The 26,948-nt window shown below is 46.6% G+C and overlaps 1 protein-coding gene across 2 annotated transcripts in view; it reads right to left on the bottom strand.

Moving 5' to 3' along the window:
• The window catches only part of CARHSP1 (calcium regulated heat stable protein 1), a 62,343-nt gene that overhangs the window by 29,003 nt on the left and 6,392 nt on the right, over window positions 1-26,948 (bottom strand). The window contains exon 1 of one of the 2 annotated variants that reach the window (XM_040356977.1): window positions 10,609-10,809. The exons of the other annotated variant lie outside the window; for it this stretch is intronic. The gene's annotated coding sequence lies outside the window, so the exon portion shown is untranslated. Of the gene's footprint in view, window positions 1-10,608; window positions 10,810-26,948 lie in introns of those variants that run through there. 2 annotated transcript variants of the gene reach the window in all.

Below are 26,948 nucleotides of genomic sequence, written 5' to 3'. Positions count from 1 at the left end.
CGGTCACGTGGCTGTGCTAAGAAATTCCATAAAATACGGGACATCTGGACAGAATCCCTGTCTACTAATGCAGACTCTATGGACGATTAGTAATGCTCTATTAATTACCTGTAACGGCTCAAGTGGCATCTCTGAACTTATAGGCTTCCTTGGTCAATAGTTATGGGGAGAGGGGGGGGAAATGTGTATATGTGATGTGTATTTCATTTCGTAAATAATTACAATAAACGATGTGGAGTGAGTATCTGTGGACATAGAATACTCTAGATAATCTTCACAGGTGGTTGAGTGTACAGTAGTTTAGTTTATTATTTTAGTTGTGTGTGACTGAGCCTGGGTATGCCCAATAGGCTCTGTATTGTATTGTTTTGTTTTACCTTGAAAACTTAAAAAAAATAAAATGGAATTATACTTGCCTCCCTCCAGTGATAGGACATCCCTAAGCAACATCTTCACCTGGTCTTTCACTAAGTTCCAGACATTCAGGTGTAATGCCCATGCACACATAGGAGTGCATTCATCCTGGCAGATGTTAAAAGTGTACACTGAGCTGTGCAGCTCTATGTACACTATGAAGAGGATTGTGGAAAAGAACGTGAAAAGCCTTCATTTCAGAAGAGGTTAACCTCTTGACCACCGCCCCATGTCAAAAAGACGTCCTCTTTTTAAAGTTGAATATCTCGATAACGGCAGCAGCTGCTGCCACAACCGAGATATTCATCTTTTCAGGGGGCGGTGGTGTACACGATAACGGCGGTCTCCGCGGTGGATTTGCCGCGAGATCGCCGTTATCGGTGGCGGGAGAGGGGGGCCCCCCCCTCCCGCCGCTCTCCCGCGCCCTCCGCCGCTTACCGGAGCCATCGGTATTACAAGGGATGTTTACATTCCTTGTAATAGGAATAAAAGTGATCAATTTTTTTTTTTTTTTTTTTTATTTCAGTGTAAAAAAATTATAAAACGAAATAAAAATAAATAAGAAAACCCCCAAAAAAATTTTTAAAGCGCCTCGTCCCGACGAGCTCGCGCGCAGAAGCATACGCGAGTAGCGCCCGCATATGAAAACGGTATTCAAACCACACAAGTGAGGTATCGCCGCGATCGTTAGAGTGAGAGCAATAATTCTAGCCCTAGACCTACTCTGCAACTCAAAAAATGCAACCTGTAGAATTTTTTAAACGTCGCCTATCGAGATTTTTAAGGCTAAAAGTTTGACGCCATGCCACGAGCGGGCGCAATTTTTAAGCGTGACATGTTGGGTATCATTTTACTCGGCGTAACATTATCTTTCACAATATATAAAAAAATTGGGCAAAATGTATTGTTGTCTTATTTAATTAAAAAAACAGATTTTTATCCAAAAAAAGTGCGCTTGTAAGACCGCTGCGCAAATACGGTGTGACAAAAAGTATTGCAATGACTGCCATTTTATTCCCTAGGATGTCTGCTAAAAAAAAAAATATATAATGTTTGGGGGTTCTGATTAATTTTCTAGCAACAAAAATTGTGATTTTCACATGAAGGAGAGAAGTGCCAGAATTAACCCGGTGGGCAAGTGGTTAAAAAAAAAAAAAAAAAAAAAAAAACATTTTCTATTGCATTTACTTCCTTGCATCCTGCGATACGTATTCACTGCCGTGTCACAGATTACCAGAGCCTGCCTTCTAAATTACATAGTTGCTGGGGGAGGGAGGTGGGGGGTGTTTAAGGAGGCATGGTCATTACAGGAATAATTGCTTGCCAGCTTCCTCCTGGTAATAAGTACATGTATCCAGGGTGTTCACACATATAGAAATGATAACTTGGTTCAATCTGGTAAGAAACGTGTTAAATGTTAGCACAGAAGTAAACTTTTTTTTGCAATACAGATGAGAATTGTGAAATGTATAAATGCATTGTGGGACGTTTGGCGGGCCAAACAAACGGTCGAATGCCCCGATAATTCAGGTCTTTACTGAACACCCAATGTGAGGGTCGAATTTAGGCATGGCCAAAACTGTTTGCCCAACCCTAGCTATAATGTTCAAGCCCTTCTTCAGGTAGGAACAAGCATACGTCTTTTACATTTATATAGAAAACACTGTACTTAAATATATGGCAAAACAAGTCCTAAATAAAATGGTAGAGCACAGAACATTTCATAAATTGAACACAAAAAATAATAAAAGTGTGTGGTGAAAACAGACGATCCACTACAAATGATAGCTTAATAATCCCCTTTCCTACTGCAGCCCAATCCAAAAAAAAAAAAAAGCCACGGGAAACAAATGCCGACTGGCAAATTCCATAAAAATGCCCATGAACTCTGGTCAACTAATGACTGGATTACACAACAAAAAGTTAAAATGCAGATTCATGGGATTACATTGTATCAGCTAGAATGTGCTATTGTAGGAAAACTACATCAACACAAACAGACTTGTCCAAAAAATAACCCTCTTTGTTCTGCATAATGTTTGCCAATAATAATGCTACTAATATTTATAGCAGCCAATTTTTTTTTTTAAATCAAATAAAAAAATAAAATAAAAAAATATAATAATAATAATAAAAAAAAGTGTTTTTTCAAGCATTTTTAACCACTTTAATACCACCTTCCTGCCCAAGCCAATTTTTAGCTTTGAGCGCTGTCACAATTTGAATTTTGTTCCCACAAATGAGCTTTTTTTGGTGGCATTCAATTATCTCTGCGTTTTTTTTTTTTTTTGCACAAAAAATAAATAAAAAAAAAAAAAAAGCGAAAATTTGGAAAAAAAAACCCCCCGAAGTTTCTTTATTTCTTTTAATTTTTTTTTTGTAAATAAGTACCTTTTCTTCTGCACTGACGGGCACCGATGACACTGGTGGGTGGCATTGCTTGGCATCACAAATTTTGTTTGTGCCATGATGGAGCCAGTCAGTGCCCAGATTGGCATATGTTATCCATACATTTGTACAGGTGGATGGCCATGGGGGACTTACCTGGCCATCCGCATGTTAGGTGCTTCCCTGGTGGTCCTGGGTGGCATCCTGGTGGTCCAGTGTGGGCATCCAAGGGGGGCTGTGCTGATATAGTCAGCGCAACCCCCCCCCCCCCCCCCATCAGGAGAGCCGCTAATCAGCTCTCCTCGCGTCTGTCAGACGCGAGTGAGGAAAAGCTGATCAACGACTCTTCCTGTTTACATCATGATTGGACACGGCTGATCACTGGGTAAAGAGCCGGAGGATCTTTACCGAGATCGGTGGTGAGGGGTGTCAGACTAACATACCGCACCACTGCGATGCGCGCCCCCACGGGGGCGCGGCAGCTGTTATCCTGCTGGACGTCCAGTCAGAATAACTGAACCACTTCCCGGACGTCAATCTGCTATTGACTATACACTTATTGCAATTTTTTTTTTACCAAAGAGATGTAGAAAAATACATATTGGCCTAATCTGAGGAACATTTTTTTTTATTGGGATATTTACTATAGCAAAAGATAGTCTTTTCAAAATTGTTGCTTGTCATGGATCTTGAGATATTAAAGTGTTTCTACTTGACATCTGTTACACAGGAGAGGGACATTCAATGCAAGGACACCGGTTATTGAAATGCTAAGTGGAACCAGCTAGAGAAATACCTTTTATTGTGTTCTGCAGGTTAAGAGCGGGTGTCGGAGACGCTCCGTCTGGCTAAAAACTATGGATTGAAGGTTAATTGAATCTAGATGTATGTGTTTATTGTTCTAAAGGTCAGAAGCCTCCTGTCAGCTGTATTGAATTAGCATTCTATTGTCTAAAGCAATGTAACCTCTCAGAGGTAGTAATTAAGTAGACCGGGTTATTGTGTACATTGATTACCCCCTGGGGCTTCTGTCTCAATACACAAGTGTTTCTATCCAAGCTATTGGACCAATCCCTGTTGACAATTTCAAGTCCTCATTTGCATGGTCAAGGAGGACTTGAGTGAAGACTGGATATACTTTACAATTGACCAATAGGAAAGCGGTTGTTGGGAGTGGGATGTTCCAAATTCTGTATAAAAGTGTGCTGTGTACTTGAAAATAAAGAGTCCTGCTTGAACTTACATACAGCCTGCCTGGTGTTTGTTCTTAATGGGTCTGAATGGCACATAGCTGTAGTTCGGACCCCGGAACCTTGGATGACTGGACCATCAGACGCTGCAATCTGCAAGCTGACTCACTGGTAGCAGAGGAGTGTCGGGAGAGCAGGACCTGGGCGAGGAAGGATCTCGTCACATTGGTTGGCAGCGGTGGGATTTGCTCTCCAGTTACTGGGACAACTCCAAACCACCACCATGAATGACCAGCTATGCAGCCTGGAGGAGAACCATGCTAAAAGACTTGCTTGAGAGCCGTGGAGGGACCGGTGGGAAGAACAAGGCCACCCTGATCAGTGCGCTAGCCGAGATGGATCAGAGGGATGGTGATGCAGGACCCCGGTCAGTTGAAGACTTGTTCCAGCAGCGAGTTCAACAGCGGTTGGCATTATATGGTGCGAACCCATCAGAGACCGCCATACAGAATACCATTAGAGACCTCCAGCGGCAGGATGAGAGAGAACGAGAGCGACAACAGAGAGAACGAGAGCGGCAACAGGAGCTGAGAATTGCAGAAATACGGCGATCGGTGACAACACCTAAAGAAGCAGCACCAAATGAAAGAAGAGGAGAGGTACAGATATCAGTAACCATTGAAGAGGAATTCAGAAGGAGGTTGCGAGAGAAGCAGATACAGCGCAGAGGACCAGTATCAGAGGAGGTCCTGCTTGGATGGTCTGATTCGATCCGCTGCGAACTCTGGAAAGAAGCGCTAGCCCGCGAGCAGCGACACCAGGGAAAAGCTCTCCCCTCCATCCATGTAAGGTACTGGTCACAGTATGAAGTACGGATGCTGTTATTGGGGGAACAACCAAAGCAGGAGTGGACAGCAGAGTTAAGCAGGCTGATCCGGGAAGAGATGCGGTTGGACGAGAGCTACAGAGCCCTCCGGTGGTATGTAGTCCAAGAGTGCCCGTGGTCAGCGGATGACAGCCCCACGGAAGGCTTTGACTATGATGGCCTGGGATTGTTGTATTGGAGGATGTCCAGGGATCCCAACTTTGGGAGCGATCGGGAGTGGCGTTGGGAGGAAATAATGGAGCACAGAGAGCGAAGACTGAATGTCCCGGAAGTGCACTGGTTACAGGAAGATTTGGAATTCCTGGCCGCTCAGGAATGGGAACTGGAAATCGCCTACAAACAGCTGCTAGACTCCGCTCAGCAGCAGGGTGAGGTTCCCTTTACCTGGGACTATGAGGAAATATCAGCTGACAGTGATGAAATCCTGGCTGATGAATCAGCAGTGGAAAATCGGGAGCTTGCCATTCCCAAAGCTGAAGTGCTGACCGCAGGGCCGAGCTCTGCTAACCTCTGCTCAGTACCCATAGCATCTTCTGGGTTCCATGGACAGGAGATGGTGAACCTCTATCCCCAGACACCAGTTGTAGAGACAGGGGATTTGATAGACTTTTCTGCTGAGGAAGAACAACCTGGGGAGCCTCCAACAGAAGAGCTGGTATCAGGGCCAAACTTCACTGTGCTCTGCCCAGCACCAAGGACAGTATTTGTGGAGTTACAAGGAACTTCCCCAGCTGAAGCGCTGGTCACAGGACAGAGGGATCAAGACCTCTGCCCCACCCCCGTGGCAGTTCCGGAGGCTCAGGGTGAGAAGATGGTAATCACTCCCCAGCCACAGATTACAGAGTGTATGGACTGTTCAGAGGATGTTATGGATTATGCACCCCCAGCAGAAGTGCTGGCAACAGGGCAGAATGCTAGCCATCTCTGCCCAGCACTGGGACCAACTGTGGAGTTCCAGGGAGCCGGGGCGGTTGGCCCCCCTCCCCAGCAACAAGCTGAGGTGGTAAAGCTCGTACTCCCAGCTGAATCACTGGCAGCAGGACAGGATGCTACTGGCGGCTGCACCCCACTACAGCTTGAGCGGATATCGGTGGATGGGACTGTGGTCTCCACTCACAGCAACCCAGCGGAAGAGCTGGCAACAGAGCAGAGTGCCCCAGGCCTCTGCTCTCAACTAACAGGAGAGGGGGTTCCTGTGGTAGTGGATGGGACTCCGATCTCCACGGACACAACCCCAGAACATGGTGCGGCACTGAGACAGGAGGATGTCGGCTTTGCTTTGCAAGCACCGGGGGATTTTTACCTAGCATCAGTGGATGGGACTGCAGTCTCCACTGGTATACCCCAGGAATGGTGGCCAGTTGGCCCAGATTCCCAACGGCATGATGAACTGAGCCCAGCCACCCTGTCTTCTCTCCAGCGGCTGAAAGGACTCCAGGGAGAAGGGCCAGTCCAGGCCTCTCCCCAGCGGCAGGCGTGTTCTCTGAGAGAGGCAGAGATTGGCTGGGTGAGTAATCCTCTGTTTGGGACAAGTTATCTGGGGTACTGGGTGGGTACCGGAATTGGGGTCTCTCCCAGTGTTCGTCTCCTGCCAAAGGGGGAGATGTGTGACAGACCTAGCCGGGACAGGGGCTTTTGGAGAGGACTGAATGCAAGCCTCTTGCCGTCCGATTATGGGCCAGGACCTCAAAACAGGAAGGCAGATGGGTCATCCCAGCAGACAGTCCTGGAACTTTAAGACTATTTTTCCAACATCCTCGAGTTGACCCGTTTGGGTCCCACTGCGGCTGTTGGACTGTTTCCCAGGGGAAGTAATGTCATGGATCTTGAGATATTAAAGTGTTTCTACTTGACATCTGTTACACAGGAGAGGGACATTCAATGCAAGGACACCGGTTATTGAAATGCTAAGTGGAACCAGCTAGAGAAATACCTTTTATTGTGTTCTGCAGGTTAAGAGCGGGTGTCGGAGACGCTCCGTCTGGCTAAAAACTATGGATTGAAGGTTAATTGAATCTAGATGTATGTGTTTATTGTTCTAAAGGTCAGAAGCCTCCTGTCAGCTGTATTGAATTAGCATTCTATTGTCTAAAGCAATGTAACCTCTCAGAGGTAGTAATTAAGTAGACCGGGTTATTGTGTACATTGATTACCCCCTGGGGCTTCTGTCTCAATACACAAGTGTTTCTATCCAAGCTATTGGACCAATCCCTGTTGACAATTTCAAGTCCTCATTTGCATGGTCAAGGAGGACTTGAGTGAAGACTGGATATACTTTACAATTGACCAATAGGAAAGCGGTTGTTGGGAGTGGGATGTTCCAAATTCTGTATAAAAGTGTGCTGTGCATTTGAAAATAAAGAGTCCTGTTGGAACTTACATACAGCCTGCCTGGTGTTTGTTCTCAATGGGTCCGAATGGCACATAGCTGTAATTCGGATCCCGGAACCTTGGATGACTGGACCATCAGACGTTGCAATCTGCAAGCTGACTCACTGGTAGCAGAGGAGTGTCGGGAGAGCAGGACCTGGGCGAGAAAGGATCTCGTCACATTGCTCTTTATGTTTATAGCACAAAAAAAAAAAAAACGCAGAGGTGATCAAATACCACCAAAAGAAAGCTTCATTTGTGGGGGTGGGAGGGGGGCTAAAAAGTAAAAAGAAAGGATGTCAATTTTGTTTGGGTACATCGCATGACAATGTGCAATTGTCAGTTAAAGCGACGCAGTGCCGTATCGCAAAAAATGGCCCAGTCATTGAACAGCCAAATCTTCTGGTTAAATCAATATGCACCAGAGTTTATATTCCAGATTACCAATTCTTAGATGTGATGGCTGTACAAGTTTACTTTAAGGTTTTTCTTCCATTTTCATCTCACTTCCACTTCCTATGGGGGCATTAGTGAGGGTTCGCTCCTGAGCTGGGCGGTTTGCACCTATTCAGACACACGGCCCGGTCTGTGAAAATCGGGAGAGGAGCTGCTGCAAATGAGCACAGCGCAAAAACCTTTTACATTTACGCAGATAAAAGACAGGCAAAGGAGGGCACACCCATCTAAATGTAGGCTGTTTAATAAAGGAAATAAAAACAATGCACTCACTGCCTGTAGTAAAAAAAAAAAAAAAAAAACACAAGCATGTCTAATGTAGAAAAAAGTCTCCAGGTTGCAGACACCCCTTTGCAGAGTTCGACAGGCAAGTGACCAGACTGGTGTGCAGAGGTCAGCAGGTAACTGCAGAGTTTGGCCAACAAACCGCTGGAGAGCTATACCAGAAGACTATCAGGCTGCAGCATGGAACACAAGCCATGGTAGGGAGGCTTCCAGAATCACTCCCTAGCCTCTGTGACCTTGTTCACTGACATCCCAGCTGTTACTGCACAGATAAGGAAAAAATCATTGGAGTAACGCATCGTTTTCCTTATAGATTGGTTCTCCTCCCCCCACTAAGTTACTTGTCAGCAAAAAAGGATCTCACTTTGTTGCATAAAAACGGGAATGGAAATAAATGCTATATAAATGGTGGAGTATGGTGACCATGAATAACCTCCCCTCACAACTACATCTTGCCAATGACTGGTCATGACATAAACTCATCGGCCACTTTATTAGGTACACCTGTTCAATTGCTTGGTAATACAAATTGCTAATCAGTCAATCATATGGCAACAACTAAAAGGCATTTAGGCATCTAGGAGTGGTGAAGACGACATGCTGAAGTTCAAACCGAGCATCAGAATGGGGAATAAAGAGTATTTAACCACTTCCCGACGGCCGTACGACTATATACGGCCACAGGGTGGCTCTACTTCTCTGGGACGCCGTCTTTTTACGGCCACCCCTTTCCTCGTTCCCTGCGCGCACTCCCGAGCGAGCAGCGTGGAACTTCTGTGCTGGCCATGTCCATTGGACACAGCCAATCACAGATCGCCGTGAACGGCCAATCGGAGTGGCCGTTTGGTAGGCGATCTGTGCGGCCAATGAGAGATGATCTCATATGTAAACATATATAAAACAAAGTTTTATTAATTTTTTTTTATTAATCAAATCAAGTGGCTGGATAGTAGCAGCAGGCATAAACATCAGGAACAGGATCTTTACCAGTTCAAAAATACAAACCACATTATTTGGTTGTTTTAGAACAAAAACAAAGCTTATCTATAATGAACCAAAAACTGCTTTCTCCTTTGTGTGCTTATCTGCTGCTGAAGATAGGGCAGTGGGAGGATCCAGGAAGGGGCATTTATTCTAAAACATGATTTTCCTAGGAGAATCCCATAGTCAAGTTTAAGCTAACAATCGGAGTTTACAAGTTTTTATAGCCTTAGCTAAATGACAGCAGTTTTTCCAATGGTTTACAGCTTCAGTCTTGAACTATTGGCCCTCCATTCCCTTCACTTATACAAGTGTCTCACTCTCTAGTCCTGCAAAAAACATATTTATTTAATCCCTTATCAGTGAGAGGCTAGGTTACCCATGGGTGCTGCGTTCCCTGTAAAAGCAGAACACAACACTATGGAAAGTATAAGTATTGCAGCTCCTAATTGTGCGTTGCGTGCCATATAGTGAAGCACATGAAAAGCATGCTTCTTCACGGTCACTTAACGTGTTCGTTTTGCGGTTACGTGAGGCACTGCATGCATTGGTCTTTATTCTTACAGTAGAGAAGTCATTAATTATAACTTTTTGTGAATTGGGACATTTAAACTTGCTTTTTTTTTTTTTTTATTCCAATCTAAATTTAGTAGGAGTCGGTGCATTGTTTGCCGACTCCAGGTACCCAAAATTTCCCTTGACTACGACTCCACAGCCCTGGTTCACATCCATGATTTTTTCAGCTGCTGCGTACTTGTAAAGGGCGAGGACTTTTTTTAACGCAAAACGGTGCTATTTTTTTTTTTTTTTTTGTTCAATATACTTCAATGGAAAAGCTGCAGAAAAGCATGTAATGTGTTTTTGCGGCAAAATTGTGTTTTGTAATCTGCCCAACAAATTAAAAAAAAAAAAAAAAGCATTTTTTTGGGCCAAAGGCCATTATCCGATTAATCGAAACAATAATCGGCCAACTAATAGATTATGAAAATAATCGTTAGTTGCAGCCCTATAAGCAACCCAATTTGTGGAATGGTTGTTGGTGCCAGACAGGCTGGTCCGAGTATTTAAAAAAACTGCTGATCTACTGTGATACACACACACACACACACCTCGGGTTTACAGAGAATTTTCTGAAAGAGAGAAAATATCCAATGAGTGGCAGTTGTGTGGACGAAAATGCCTTGTTGATGTCAGTGGAAAATAGGCAGACTGGTTGGAGATGAGAGAAAGGCAAACAGGAACTCAAATAACCACTAGTTACAACCAAGGTATGCAGAATACCATCTCTGAAGGCACAACAGTTTGAATTTGAAGCAGATGGGCTACAGCAGCAGAAGACCACATTGGGTGCCACCCCTACTCGCTTAGAATAGAAAACTGAGGCTACAATTGGCACAGGCTCCCCAAAATTGGACAATAGAAGGATTGGAAAAGGGTTGCCTGGTCTGAGGAGTCTTGATTTCAGCTGCGACATTCAGATGTTAGGGTCAGGATTTGGTGTAAACATGAAAGCATGGATTCATCCTGCCTTGTATCAACGGTTCAGGCGGGTGGTGTAATGGAGCGGGGGGGATATTTTCTTGACACACTTTGGGCTCCTTCGTTCCAATTGAGCATCATTTAAACACTACGACCTACCTGAGTATTGTTGCTGACCATATCCATCCCTTTACGACTACAGTGTACCCATCTTCGGAACATGGGTAGTTCATTGAATCTTCCTGTCAACAAGTATCAGCTTGGCCCTACGGGGTGCAAGGGTAAGCCGGTACCCCCAACCATGTGCAGGAGACCTGCATGGCATCGCCGATCGCTGGTGCAATACTTTACAGGCTCCTACTACAATTTTTTTTTATAAATGCCCATTTTTTTACCTGCAAAAAGATGTGCATTTATTATTGTTTTTGTAAAAAGGCAGTTCTGAAGGTAAAACAGGGGTCAACCCGGTACTAGCAAGATGTACCTAATAAAGTGGCCGGTGAGTATTTGTGTATACAGGGAGTGCAGAATTATTAGGCAAGTTGTATTTTTGAGGATTAATTGTATTATTGAACAACCACCATGTTCTCAATGAACCCAAAAAACTCATTAATATCAAAGCTGAATATTTTTGGAAGTAGTTTTTAGTTTGTTTTTAGTTTTAGCTATTTTAGGGGGATATCTGTGTGTGCAGGTGACTATTACTGTGCATAATTATTAGGCAACTTAACAAAAAAAAAATATATACCCATTTCAATTATTTATTTTTACCAGTGAAACCAATATAACATCTCAACATTCACAAATATACATTTCTGACATTCAAAAACAAAACAAAAACAAATAAGTGACCAATATAACCACCTTTCTTTGCAAGGACACTCAAAAGCCTGCCATCCATGGATTCTGTCAGTGTTTTGATCTGTTCACCATCAACATTGCGTGCAGCAGCAACCACAGCCTCCCAGACACTGTTCAGAGAGGTGTACTGTTTTCCCTCCTTGTAAATCTCACATTTGATGATGGACCACAGGTTCTCAATGGGGTTCAGATCAGGTGAACAAGGAGGCCATGTCATTAGTTTTTCTTCTTTTATACCCTTTCTTGCCAGCCACACTGTGGAGTACTTGGACGCGTGTGATGGAGCATTGTCCTGCATGAAAAATCATGTTTTTCTTGAAGGATGCAGACTTCTTCCTGTACCACTGCTTGAAGAAGGTGTCTTCCAGAAACTGGCAGTAGGACTGGGAGTTGAGCTTGACTCCATCCTCAACCCGAAAAGGCCCCACAAGCTCATCTTTGATGATACCAGCCCAAACCAGTACTCCACCTCCACCTTGCTGGCGTCTGAGTCGGACTGGAGCTCTCTGCCCTTTACCAATCCAGCCACGGGCCCATCCATCTGGCCCATCAAGACTCACTCTCATTTCAGCAGTCCATAAAACCTTAGAAAAATCAGTCTTGAGATATTTCTTGGCCCAGTCTTGACGTTTCAGCTTGTGTGTCTTGTTCAGTGGTGGTCGTCTTTCAGCCTTTCTTACCTTGGCCATGTCTCTGAGTATTGCACACCTTGTGCTTTTGGGCACTCCAGTGATGTTGCAGCTCTGAAATATGGCCAAACTGGTGGCAAGTGGCATCTTGGCAGCTGCACGCTTGACTTTTCTCAGTTCATGGGCAGTTATTTTGCGCCTTGGTTTTTCCACACGCTTCTTGCGACCCTGTTGACTATTTTGAATGAAACGCTTGATTGTTCGATGATCACGCTTCAGAAGCTTTGCAATTTTAAGAGTGCTGCATCCCTCTGCAAGATATCTCACTATTTTTGACTTTTCTGAGCCTGTCAAGTCCTTCTTTTGACCCATTTTGCCAAAGGAAAGGAAGTTGACTAATAATTATGCACACCTGATATAGGGTGTTGATGTCATTAGACCACACACCTTCTCATTACAGAGATGCACATCACCTAATATGCCTAATTGGTAGTAGGCTTTCAAGCCTATACAGCTTGGAGTAAGACAACATGCATAAATAGGATGATGTGGTCAAAATACTAATTTGCCTAATAATTCTGCACTCCCTGTATACACATCGCGTAAAATAAGTATTGAACACATCAGCATTTTTCTAGGTAAATATATTTCTACAGGTGCTTTTGACATGAAAATTTCACCACACCCATGCAATCTATACATACAAAGAAACCAAAGCAAATAAAGTTCAGAAATGAAGTGATGTGTAATAAAATGGAATGACATAGGGAAAAAGTATTGGACCCATGCAAAAAGAGGTGGGGGGGGTTCAAAAAGGCATTGAAAGCCAAGACACCAGCTAAAATCCATTGGTAATTGGAAAGAAAACCTGCCCCTTGTCAGTGCAAATTAATATCAGCTTGTTCCATCTAAACTGATTGTATACATCTCATTATCAAGGTGTCACACAAGAGACATCTCATGATGGGTAAAGGAAATAAGCTCCCTCAAGACCGTTGCAACCCTATTGTTGCAAAACATACTGATGGCATTGGTTACAGAAGGATTTCTAAACTGGAAAGAATATCATTTCACCATAAACCGGCCACAACCAGGTGCTCCTCACAAGATTTCTGACAGAGGAGTGAAAAGAATCAAAAGAGTTTTCCGAGAGCTACAGAAAGACCCATCATTAGCAGGTACAATTGTTTAAAACAAAACAAGCAATGCACTCAACTGCCATGGCCTGTATGTACGGTCACCATGCAAGACTCAATTGCTGAAGGAAAAGCATGTTGAAGCTCAATTAAAGTTTGCAGCAAAACATTTAGGCTGGGTTCACACCGTCCCCACATGCAGCTCACAGCGGGGGTCCGGTGCCGCTTCACCAGTTCAGGTCAGATTTCAGCCCCAATTTTGAGCTGGAATCAAACCTGAAACACACCAAAAAAAAAAAAAAAAGGCACACGTTTTTTCCGAGATATGTGAACCAACTCAATAGAGAGTCAGTCACATTCTTCTGCTATGCGAACTGAATGTGGGGAAACGCGCATTCATTTCGCATGGGTGTGAACCCGGCCTTAGACAAGCCTGTGAAATACTGGAATATAGTCTGGTCCATGGGTCTTCAAACTACGGCCCTTCAGTTGTTCAGGAACTACAATTCCCATCATGCCTAGTCATGTCTGTGAATGTCAGTGTGTTACAATGTCTCATGGGATGTGTAGTTCTACAACAGCTGGAGGGCTTTAGTTTGAGGATCCCTGGTCTGGTCATATGAGACCAAAATTTAACTCTTTGGATGCCATAATACACACCATGTTTGAAGGTCAAATGACACTGCACATCACCTCAAAAACACCAACAGTGAAGTCATGGTGTTCATCATGGTGTTCTGGCAAACTTCAGGTCATTGAAAGAGGGTTGAATATAAAAATGTACCAAGATGTTCTTGATAATAAACTGCTGCCATCTACCAGGATGATGAAGATGAAATAAGGGTGGACATTTCAGCAACACAATAATCCCCAAAGCCAAGGAAACTCTCAATTGGTTTCAAAGAAAGAAAATAAAAGCTGGCTGACTTGAATTCAATAGAAAATCTATAGAAAGAACTAAAGATCAGAGTTCATAAAAGAGGCCCATGGAACCTTCAAGATTTGAAGACAATGTGTGGACGAATGGGCCAAAATCACACCTGAGCAATGCATGCGACTAGTTTCTCCATACAGGAGGCATCTTGAAGAGGTCCTTACCGACAAAGGATTTTTTACAAAGTATTAAATACATTTCAGTTAGAGTGTTCAATACTTTTTCCCTGTGTCATTCCATTTTATTATACAACTTCATTTCTGAACTTATTTGTATGTATGCATTGCATGGGTTACCCTCATGTGGTGAAAAGTTCATGTCAATAGCACCTTTAGGCTGGGTTCACAGTGGCTCAGAGAGGGTCCAGTGCGTTTTCCATTCACTGTTTGTCAGATTTTTGGGCTAAATTTGGACTCGAAACAGTCCAAAAGACACACAGGACTCCAGGTGCAATTTGCATCGAGTCGCTGCGGAGGTGTGAATTTTTTATCCCCCCCACCCCCCCCCCCCCCGCTGTCAGCCGGGAATGCTTTGCCGACAGCAGGGTTGAGTCACTGGTTGTTAGGATGCCAGTGGCTGACGGTTTCTAACAACCAGTGACCAGACATGAAAACACTTGTAAAACCACATAAAAAAATTACATAAGTGTTAAGTTTAACGCAACGCAACACATTTAAAATTGCATATTGTGTTTTTGTGCGCACCCGTTTGACAGGGCCCCAAGTATGCCCATGCTGCGTATGCGAGAAGTATATTGTCAACTTTGTGTGGCAAAAAGGCTTCCAAACACTCACCATGCCTCTTAAAAAATACATTTGGGTGTTTTTACCATCCTGGCACTCCAAATAAAAAAAGGTAGTTAAGAAATTAGATGTGTAATTTTTGGGTGCATAATTGAGTGCAGCAAAATGCTATTTATCCTTTAATTAAATACATTTTTTCCCCTACCTTCAAGAAAGTATTTTAACATTCTAAAAGCATTTCCCACCCAGCTCTTCCTCCTCCACCCTACACTTCCTGTCTGTCCAATCAGTACTTTGTGACATTTTAAGGCCGTGTCCCAAAAAAGACTGCTGCCTTTTCTGAAGGAAAAAATTAAATAAAAATCTAGCTTTACGATCTGTCTTGCCGACACCTCTGGGAACAAATGGTACCAGTTTACAAAACAGGAACAAGATTTATACCAGTCAGCAAAACACTAAGGGCTTTGAGGAAATGGTAATGGACTCAGAAATTTGTCTCCAATAAAAAAATAAATTAAAAAAGTATCATAAGTGACAACCAGCATTGATTTATGAAAAACCGTTCTAGTCAGACCAACCCATTATGTTTCTATGAGGAAGTAAGCAATAAATTGGATGGTGGAAAGTGCAGTGGATGTAGTCCATCTAGATTTTGCTAAGGCATGATATTTTACCTCAAACTTCATAAATGACTCATCTTTTATAAAGCTTACCTTTATGAAACACCTGGGTAAAGTGGTTCTAAACCCTGATGGTACTGCAACATCTAAATAGGGCACGACAGCAGCCAGGGTCACATGGGTTTTACTTTAATCTTTTTCCTGCAGCAGGGCCCACGTGGTGGACGGGCCAAGCTGGATTGGGTCTTATGTCCTATGACGTTGCCTCAGCTTTTCCAGGCCTTACAAAGTAAAACTGAGCTGTCAGTCAAGGATATGATCCACCCACCAATGCCTTCATGCAGATTAGATCCTTGACCGACGGCTCCAATCCATTTTGCCCAGCCTGGGGACCCTTAAAAAAGCTGAGCCGACGCCAGAGGTCAAGTGACCCGCTCCCACTTAGTCCCGCTCCATACCCAGGCCTTAGTGACAACCACTTACTGGATTTCCTCCACATTAAGCCGTGTATAGAAATGGCTTAATTAACCACTTCCTGACAGCCGTACGACTATATACGGCCGCGGGGGGCTTCAAATTCAGTATAAGTCTGAATTTCCCAGAGGGTTTGCGGACCACAAAGATGTGGGAGTAGAAGCCCCTGCCTGTCTCCTCTGTTGGGACTCGAACCACCACCTCTTGTTCCTCCAACTCCTGAAGGGAGGAAAGAAGAGCCGAAGATCTTTCTTTGCATTTTGGCAACTCGGTGACCAGAAGTCTGAATGGGGGGGGGGGGGATTTGAGAATTCCAACCTGTATCCTCGCCTTATGATCCCCAGCACAAACTGATTGCTGGTGATCATTTCCCATTGTGGAAGAAAGGCCCTTCCTCCCACTTTGACCCCCTTCCCTGAGGCTTTTGGGGCTGCTCAGGAGCACGAAAAAGCGCTCCTCCACAACATTTGCCCTTCTGCCCCCCAAATTTTCTTTCCTCACTTCTGGTTTTGTGGCTTCCCCTTTCTTTTGAAAGCGAGATTTCCTTTTGGTCTGCTCCCCAAACTTTCTTTATGGGGGGGGGGGGGGGAAGGCCTTTTTCTTGTCGGCTGTTCGATCTAGAACAGCCTCCAACCCTGGCGCCCAAACAGCAGATCTCCTGTAAGGGGGATTCTGCACAACTTAACTTGTCCCCTTGCCACGTCTTGAGCCATAAGGCCCTTGTAACGGTCAACACCGTTTACGACCTTCCATCAACCCACGACAGCTTATCTGACACTCCAACCAACAGGACCCGATCCATCCCATTTCCCAGAATAACCGAGACACACAGGTCTGGGTTCTGGTTTCAAATGAATGACATCTTTAATGGTATGCTCTCAGGGTTTTATACAGTTCAAGCATGAAAGGAACAAAGACTCTCCACCCCCCTCATCACACACTGGGGCTTCAATACACCTGAGAAGTCAAATTCCACATCTTAGACAGACGTTCTGTCTCCGCATACAGCTTGACAAGTTCCATTCCACATCTTATGTCAATAGAATTCACACAAAGCAGCATCACACAATGAGAGGTCTTTCAGAAGCAGACTCAATTAGCATGTCAACAGTCTACACAGAGAAATGAGTCACTATTGACCGGTTGGGTCAACATTAACCAACAACTTGCAATATCTCAAGATCCTGTAATATGAACTATCAGTAATGTCCCATCTCATGTAATTTCTAATTAATATTTCTCAGTCACCCTATGCCCAAAAGGGACACAGGGTGACCCTAGACACAAGAGTTATTAGTGACGCTGGCACAGGAGTACCCCTCATCCTTCCAAAGTCTGTTTGTCACGGGTCATTCCGTTACAGCCCTCCTTGCCGAATTGGCCAAGGCTGCGGAACGTGCTGACATACATACAGACTCTGCATCCGCTAAATACGCCACCCCATTTAGTTGCGTTGGAAAAGAAGCCAAAATAGTTTCTTTGGGTGCCCCGGCTCAATGTGTGCTTTAAATTTGTGTGAGCCAATGCTCCATGTTGCGAGCTACCACTGTAGCTGCCATGGCAGGCTTTAGGTTCCCTTGTGAAGAATCCCAAGACTTCTTCAGAAGTGAATCCATCCTTCTGTCCATGGGGTCTGAAAGTACCCCCATGTCCTCAAACGCCAAGTCAGTGTGTCTGGACACCTGAGAGAAGGCAGCATCCAGCTTGGGAGTTTTATTCCAAACCAGAGTTTCCTCCTCAGAAAAAGGAAACCTTTGCTTCAACGCATTTGAAAAGAAGGGTTTCCTTTCTGGATCTTGCCATTCCTTTTTGATGGCACTGATCAATACCTTATGGACCGGGAACACTCTTCTCTTTTATTCCCCTAAGCCCATGTATATTCGATCATGGAGCGACAGTGCCTTTTTCTCTTCAGATATCCCCAAAGTAGTGTGGATTGCACCCAAAAGATCCTCCACCTCTTCAAGGGAAAGTTTATAGCGGGAGGTTCTGGAAGGTCCCCCCTCCATCCCTTCGCCCTCTGACTCCCCCTGGGAGTCAGAAGCGGCACTGTCTGTTCCTTCCTCAGCGTCCTCTCCAAAGTCCCCTGGATTCTCTCTGCTTACCGAGGGAATTACCACTGGACTAGGTGGAACCGTCAGTTGCGCTGGAGAAGGGCTGCTCTGTGGCAAATGAAAGGTAGTAAAGATGTCTTTGAATGACTGAAAGGTGCTAGAAAGCTCTTTCATAGATGCTGCCAAATCAGGCCCCTGCTCTGTTTCCCTCTCTTTAATTAGGCCATCTATGCACCGTTTACAGAGAGCCTTATTCCAATGTTCCCCTAAGGAAGTTCTACAGCAGTGAAACTACCAAATAATAGTAAAGAACACCCCCCTAGGGTTCCTTACCTTAGAGTGACTGGTGCTGACGTCTTCCGGAGGTGCACGTGAAGTCTCTACTTCAGACATCCCCGCTGAGGAAACGTGGTCACAACGCCCAGTACCGTCGTCCGTACGACTAAATCAGAGGGCCGCACCAGCCCTGCGTCTGGTCCTATTTCTAATGCTGCGTCTGGGACCGAGAGACGGGCATCCAGCGGAAGTGCCCGCCCCTACCGGAACCGACGTCATCCGGTCCAGCTCCTAGCCGACTGTACTATACAGAGGGCCCGACACGCCGCCTGCAGTGCCACCCCTGGGCAAACAAATAAATGGACCTCCTCGGCTGTACTCTTTCCCCAAGAGACGCCGAGGAACGCACAAACGCAGCCTACCTCGGTATTCAGCTCCCTAGCTGACCGAACTGCTCCTACTGACCTGAGATCCAGAAATGACCAGTTACACTTACCGGTAGCTGGATTTCTACGATGTCTTACAGGACGGCACGCTGAGAGTAGACTGGCCACCTGACAGGAAACACAATCAAAAAAGAGGTTAAAAGGCCCCACCCTTCCCATGTGCCTCAGTTTGTAGATAAGTAACCGCTATTAGAACACGGTCCTAGGACCTAATAAAAAAATAACTCCGAATAGCAGTAAATAACAGGGAGGGAAGTAGGCCTGCCGTCCTGTAAGACATCGTAGAAATCCAGCTACCGGTAAGTGTAACTGGTCATTTCTCCCTCGTCTTCCAGGACGGCACGCTGAGAGAAAAGCAAGCAATCTTTGGGCCTACCTTAGGGCGGGACCACCGTCTGTAGGACCTTCCTACCAAACATCAGATCTTGCGGTGACAGCAGTTCGACTCTGTAATGTCTGACGAACGTATTCTGGCTTGACCAGGTCGCCGCTTTACATATTTGTTCTATGGAAGCTCCTGCTCTTTCTGCCCAGGAGGCTGCCAGTGATCGGGTGGAATGGGCCTTGATAACAGGAACTGGTCTACCCGCTAAGGTGTAGGATAAAGAAATAGCCTGCCTGATCCATCTGGATATAGAAGCTTTTGTTGCCTGCTGACCCTTTTTCTGACCAGAAAAATTAACCAAAAGATGAGGGGAATTCCTAAACTCACTTACCCTCTCTAAATAAATCAAAAGACAACGTCTTACGTCCAAGCAATGAAAAGTAGCCTCCTTCTCATTCTTGGGATCTGCGCAAAACGAAGGGAGGACTACCTCCTGGGATCTGTGGAACTTAGTTGCCACTTTGGGCAGGTACAGAGGATCCTGACTCAGTACCACCCTGTCTTCAAAAACCCGAAGAAAGGGTTCCTTAATGGAAAAAGCATGCATGTCTCCAACTCTTTTGGCAGACGTGATAGCCAACAAAAAAGTAAATTTAAAGGAAAGTAATTTAATTGGAATACTATCTATAGGTTCGAATGGTGCCTTAGATAGCTGATTCAAGACTAGGGAGAGGTCCCAAGGGGGAACTCTAGAGACTTTTATAGGGGAAAGTCTGTCCCTGGCTGTCAGAAACCTCCTAATAAGAGGATCCCCAGAAAGGCTTCTGTCCAAAAAATAGGACAAGGCCGTAACTTGGACTCTCAAGGTCTTAGTGGCTAAGCCTAGTTCCACCCCATCCTGGAGGAAATCCAGGATGACGGGGATGTCAGGGTAGGAGATCCGTTTCGCGGAGCACCAGCGCGAAAAGACCCCCCAGATTCTTGCATAGATGAGTCTGGTGACTTTCTTGCGACTAGCCAACAGGGTTCCTATCACCTTTTCCGAACAGCCTCTCTGCTGCAGGTTCCACCTCTCAAGAGCCATGCCGTCAGGCTGAAGAATTCTGGGTTCGGATGAGAGACCGGCCCCTGCCGCAGAAGACCCGCCCGGGGAGGGAGAGGAAGCGGGGGAGCTAGAGCCCAATGTTTCAGGGTGGGGAACCAGGACCTCTTGGGCCACCAAGGAGCGATTAAAATCAGGTTGGTGTCTGAGGCGTTCCAATTTTTGCAGAACCCTTGGGATGAGATTCAAGGGAGGAAAGGCGTAGGCCAACCGGAATCTCCAGGGTTGAGCCAACGCATCCACCCCCAGTGAACCCTGCTCTCGGGAGAGGGAAAAGAACCTGCTCACCTTTTTGTTCCCCTTGCACGCAAAGAGGTCTACTTCTGGGCGACCGAGCTGTTGGCAAATCCAGCTGAAGGTCTCCGGGCATAATTCCCATTCCCCCTGAAGGATGGGCTGGCGGCTCAGAAAATCGGCCTCCAGATTGAGGGTCCCTCTTATATGGACCGCTAGAAGAGAGGGCACCCTCTGTTCTACCCAACTTAGGATCCTCAGGGAGAGGGCTAGGAGAGAGTGTGACCTGGTGCCCCCCTGCCGGTTGAGAAAGGCGATCGTAGTCGCGTTGTCGGAGAGGACTAGGACCTCTCGGCCCTGAATTCTCTCCTCGAAGGCTTCCAGAGCCTCCCCAACCGCCAATAACTCCCGGTAGTTGGAAGAAGCCCGCCTTTGCTGAGGATTCCAAGAACCCTGGGCTCGAAGTTCCTCCGTATGGGCTCCCCACCCCCAGCTGCTGGCATCTGTAGTGACTTTGATCGGGTTGACCTGACTCCACAGACGACCCTTTAAAAGGTTCTGGGGCCATAGCCACCATTGTAAGGTGTCTTTTACTGGAACCGGGATACTGACCCTGGTATCCAACGTCTCTTCCGTTCCCCCCCAAGATGAGAGAAGGAAGGCCTGCAGGGGCCTTGAGTGGAGTTGTGCCCAAGGAACTGCCGGGATGCACGAAGTCATCCGTCCCAACAACCTCATGATTTCTCTGAAAGAGGAATCTACAGCCGCCACTAGGGACCTGACCGCTGTCATAAGACCCTGTGCTTTGTCTTGGGATAAGACAAGCTTCCTTTCTAGGGAGTCTATAAGAAAACCTAGGTACATCTTCCTTTGTTCTGGAAGGAGAGAAGACTTCTCCCTGTTCACGATCCAACCAAGGGATTCCAGGGTGGTTATGACAGTGGCCAGGTCCAGAAGGAGCTGATCCCGACTCAGGTTGAAGAGCAAAAGGTCGTCCAAGTAAGGGACGAGGGAGATCCCCTTTAAATGTAGAAAAGCCATCACCTCTGCCAGGACCTTCGTAAACACCCTCGGACTGGAAGCCAGTCCGAAGGGGAGGGCCGAGAACTGCCAGTGCTGAACTCCTTGGGCAGAGGTGAGGGCGAATCTGAGGAATCTCTGGTGATCCGGACAAATAGGAACATGAAGGTAAGCATCCCTCAAGTCTATTGTCACCATGAACACGCCTTCTAACAAGAGGCCCCTGAGACTGTACACATTCTCCATACGAAATTTTTTGTATTGAAGATGAACATTTAGGGGTCTGAGATTGATGATCAATCTGAATTTCCCGAGTGGTTTGGGAACGACAAAAATATGGGAGTATACTCCCTGGCCCTCTTGATTTGGAGGGACTGGGACTATGACTCCCTGTTCGGCCAGGCTGGCAACGTTCTGGGAAAGTCCAGCGGCTTTGCGAGGATCGCTTGGTAGGTGTGTGAGGAGAAAAATGGGGGGAGGAAACTGGCGGAATTCTAGCCTGTAACCTTCCCTGATGATCTGAAGGACGTGAGGACTCCTGGTTATCTCCTCCCAAGCGGGAAGGAACCTGGAGAGCCTGCCCCCTACCCTCTCGTCACTTGGGATCCTTTTCACCAGGCTTGGGGCTGGAAAAAAGGATCCCACTCTTTGGCTTATCCTTTCCAAACCCCCAGCGCCTGCCGGGTGCCGATTTCTTCCCTGGGGGGGGGTTTTTCCTCTGGTTGGGACGAAAAAACTTCCCCCTATTTGCTCTAGGTTTGGAGGGAAATTTATTTCCTTTTTCAGAGGATCTCGCTAGGGCCTGATCTAATGCGGTGCCGAACAGGAGGGAACCCTCAAACGGAATCGCACACAAGCGGTTTTTTGACGCAAGGTCGCCCCTCCAAGTTTTCAGCCAGACAGCTCTCCTAGAAGCATTAATAAGTGCTCCAGTCTTGGCTGAAGCGCGAACCGTCTCAATAGCTGCGTCAGCCAAATAGGCTACCGCACTGCCGATCACCTGGAGGGACTCTTGAGTTTCTCTAGACTTGGAAGAACTTGCTAGATGATCTAACAGCCTGGAAGTCCAAGCGGCGGTGTTCCTTGCGACGCATGCTGAAGCTAACGCAGGACCCAAAGCGGCTGCATTGGCTTCCCAGGCTCTACGGAGGGAGGTATCAGCACGCCTATCCATGGCATCCCTTAAACTCCCTGCATCCTCAAAAGAGAGATCGGATTGTCTAGAGACCTGAGCTAAAGATGCGTCAAGACGAGGAACTTTAAAAAAGGTATCCTCCACCTCATCTTTAAAGGGGCAGCGGCGTTTCCAGGTCTTAAACTTGGGAAGTTTCTTTTCTGGCTCAGCCCATTCCCTCCGGATAATATCCTTGAGGGATTGATGCACTGGGATAGTCTTAGACTGAGGCTTAATTAAACCCAAATACATCCTGTCCTGGGCTGAAACCTGCTCCGCTGGATGTTGGATCTGCTCAGAGGCGTAAATGGCTGCGAGAAGACCCTCCATATCATCTGCGGAAAATATATATTTCCCAGACCTGGCATCCTCGTCCTCTTCCTCCGCCTGGCTTTCCACCAGGCCCTCGTCCTGAAGAGTGACCTCAGAATCCTCGGAGTCAGAGGAAGGAGCCTTCCTAGTTCGCTGGCGGGCCAGCCGCGCAGAAGTGGATCCCTCCTGGGACGAAGGACCAGGCACAGGGGGATCAGACTCCCTACTTTTCAAGGAAGATTTAAAATCCTTGAGAGTGGCGAGCATTTCTGACTGCACAGAGAGAAAATCCTTCATGATTTGCGAGGTCTCTTTCCCAGCTAGTTTAAGGATACACTTGGAGCAAAAGGGTTTGCTATAGTCTGTCGGGAGCTTATCATTACAATTCCCACATTTCTTAATTTTTTTAAGGGGTTTAGTAGATCTACTGGCTTCCCCCTGGGCAGAAGGGTCCTCTCCTAAAACATAATGTAAAATAGAAAGGCCCATTAGCAACATACTCTCACAGCTGAGGTTCTTCAACAAGAGGGGGGGGGGGGGGAAGCCCCCCACCCCCGAACACAAGGAGGACTCACCCCGGGTGGACTCCTCAGCAGCCAGGTCTGTCAGACGGTCCTCCATGATGAGGGCGCCCGGCCCTTCTCTCTCCCCGGCTGCGTGTTGCTCTGCCTCTGCTGTGCTCTGCAGCGAAATGTGGCATCCGTCGGTGGAGGCCGCCATCTTGTAGGGGCGGAGTGACGTCACGCCGTCGGACGGCGTGCGCGTCATCAATACGCGCCCAGCAAGTGACGGCGCCGCTCGGAGCGGCGCCCAGCCCAGCCGACACCACGCTGCAGAGGGGAAGTCTCCCTGTAAGGTAGGAGGGAAGACGGGGGGGGGGGGGGAGAGAGGTACGGCCGCCTCAGAGCACTAGGGAAGCCCTGCTAGCTAGGAGGCTCTGGCGTCCAGGGAGGCACTCTTCTTAGTTAGCACTTTCAGCCTCCCTAGACCATAAAGAAGGGATACCCCCCCGGGAAGGTGCAAGCACCTTGACCGGACCCAAAAGCACCCAGTACCTGTGGTCTAGACTCCGGGGGGGGGACCACCAGCCCCAGGCCTTAGGTCAGCTTGAAAATAAAAAACTGTTTCGCTGTAGGGGAAACACAATCAGAAACTGAGGCACATGGGAAGGGTGGGGCCTTTTAACCTCTTTTTTGATTGTGTTTCCTGTCAGGTGGCCAGTCTACTCTCAGCGTGCCGTCCTGGAAGACGAGGGAGAAAGACCAGCTTCCTTTCTCAGGTATGTCCAGCCTCAGCCTCCAAAGCTGTTTGGCTCCTGGTCCCTCAGCGGTGTCTCCCTGCTGGAGGAAACACCATAAACTGAGGAGCTGGAGGGTGGATAAGGTTTAAATCTCTAATTGGAAGGCGGTGTTTCCTAAGAGGGGAGGAGCCTGTGTCTCTACAGTACCTGTCCCGAAAGACAAACAGGGAAAATATGGCAAAAATAAATAACACACGACACGTTTTTAAAGTAATTTATTAGACAGCTCTGGGGGTCTCTAACTTCTCTGCGTCCTCCTGCTATCCGGTTGTTTTCTGCCAGGCTCCTCCGCTAGCACTTGCCCGGTCTTCTCCGACGTCTTCTTCCCTCTGCTCTTCTTCCGATGTTGACGCAACACTCTATCCTGCTGTAATGCTGCGTCCAACAACTTATATTGGCATGGGGCGTGGTCACCGGGTGATGTCATCTGGTGACCCCCACCCTTTATGACGTCACTGTCCCATCATACCCCCGGGTGGTGCAGTCATGAGATGTGGGGGTCACTGGAGGACATCACCCAGTGACCATGCCAGATGCCAATATAAGTCGTTGTGCTATACAGCATTGCGTCAACATCGGAAGAAGAGTGGAGGGAAGAAGACGACAGAGAAGACCAGGCAACCGCTAGCAAAAGAGCAGAACATAGAAGAGGAGCTCGGCAGAAGACACTGGGAAAGAGCCGCAGAGCACGGAGAAGAGGCCGGAGAGAGTGGAGAAGTCGGAAGAGACCCCTGGAGCTGCCTAATAAATTACTTTAAAAACCTGTGTAGTGTGTTTTATTTTTGTTGCTTCCCCCCCCCCCCCCCGGTGAATGGGTAGGGGTACGATGTATCCCATACTTATTCACATAAGGGGGCCCCCAGATCCCCACCCTATCAAAGGGGGCTCCCAGATTCCGATAAGCCCCCCCGACAACCAATGGCCAGGGTTGTCGAGAAGAGGCCTTTGTCCTCAACATGGGGACCACATGCTTTGGGGTGGGTGGGCGCAGGGTCCCCCCGCCCCAAAGCACCCACCCCCCATGTTGAGGGCATGCAGTCTGGTACGGTTCAGGAGGGGGGCGCTTGTTTGTCCCCACCCCCTTTCTTGACTGCGAGCTTGGATAAGGGTCTGGTATGGATCTTGGGGGGGGGGGGGGCGACCCCTGTTTTGCCTAGTGACAGGACAGTGATCTACTGCTCCCTTTCATCAGTAGCAGTGATCACTGTCATGTCACTTGTAGCCCAGCCCCCCTCACAGTTAGAATCACTCCCTAGGACACTTAACCCCTTCCCTGCCAGTGTCATTTACACAGTAATCAGTGCATTTTTATAGCTGCCATTACTAGTATAAAAAAGCAACACTATCCCGCTATAACTTTTGTGAAAACCAATCAATATACGCTTATTGCGATTTTTTACCAAAGATGCGTAGAAAAAAAAAAAAACATAAAATCGGCCTAAACTGAGGAGAAATTATATTTTTTTTATATATTTTTTGGGGGATATTTTAGAAAAATTGTCCCTCTTTTTTGTTTATAGCGCAAAAAACAAAACCCGCAGAGATGATCGAATACCACCAAAGGAAAGCTCCATTTGTTTGGGTGCAATGTCGCACGACCGCGCAATCATCAGTTAAAGCGATGCAGTGCCGAATTGAAAAAAAATGACCCAGTCGGCCAATTCTTCCGGGGCTGAAGTGGCTAAAATCCCATTTTAACTACTGACTTTCCAACTCAGGTGCAATTGCCCACACAGGGGATACGACCGTCTGTAAAGATTTCATGAACAATACACATTTAAAAATAAAAAAAAAGTTACTTACCTGCTGTGAGCAAAAATATTGCACAGAGCAGTCCCTTACCTCCTCTTCTGCTGCTGTCAGTCAGATCCTATGGGGAGGGAGTGGGGGCGTGGCCAAGCTGCATTGTGTGTATATGGATGCACAAAGCCCAGCTCGGGAGCACACTTGCATGAGTGCCCTCTCAGCAGCTTGGCCGCGCCCCCCCCCACAGGATGTGACTCACAGCAACAGAAGCCTATGGCTCGTGCTGCTCTGCGTCTCCTTTGAGAAGAGTAAGAGCGGCAATGTACAGATGGAACAGTGCTGGATCGTGGAGGATCAGATAAGTGTTTAGGGACAGAGAAAAACTAGTATTGGAAATTTGTTTACCTTAATGCAGGCAACGCTTACACTTTAGCTCCACTTTAACCACTTAAGGACAGAGCCTCGTTTTGAGATTTGGGGTTTACAAGTTAAAAATCAGGGTTTGGCTAGAAAAATTACTTAGAACTCCCAAACACATACATACTAATATATATTTTTTTATAAAACCCTAGAGAATAAAATGGCGGTTGTTGCAATACCTTGTCACACCGTATTTGCGCAGCAGTCTTACAAGAGCACTTGTTTCGGAAAAAAATTAAGAGTTACTTACTGGCAACGTCTTTTCTGGGAGTCTTTCAGGACAGCAACCTATGAGAGACCTTGGCTCCTCCCTTTTTAGGAAACACCACCCAGCCTAGATTTATAAGGCATGCTTTCCCGCCAGCTCCTCGGTTCTTCAAGAGCAACTCCGGCCAGCTGGGTAGACAACATATCATACACCATAAATTTTTTTTATGGTTTCCGAGTCAGGAACCCAAAAAGGAAAAACCCAACAAGGGTGGGTACACGGTGCTGTCCTGAAAGACTCCCAGAAAAGACGTTACCAGTAAGTAATTTTCCCATATCGTCTTTCAGGACAGCAACCTATGAGAGGATAAGCGAGCACTTACCCTTAGGGTGGGACTACAGCTTACAGGACTGTGTCTCCAAAGAGCCTGATCCCTTTGCCGACAACAAGATCAGCCTCTAGTGTCAGGTAAAAGGTAGGAGAAC

The sequence above is a fragment of the Rana temporaria genome, chromosome 6 (assembly GCF_905171775.1).
Source record: "Rana temporaria chromosome 6, aRanTem1.1, whole genome shotgun sequence".
Taxonomy (NCBI): Eukaryota; Metazoa; Chordata; class Amphibia; order Anura; family Ranidae; genus Rana; species Rana temporaria.
The sequence above is the reverse complement of the archived record's forward strand: the minus strand, read 5'-3'. Positions and strand labels throughout refer to the sequence as shown.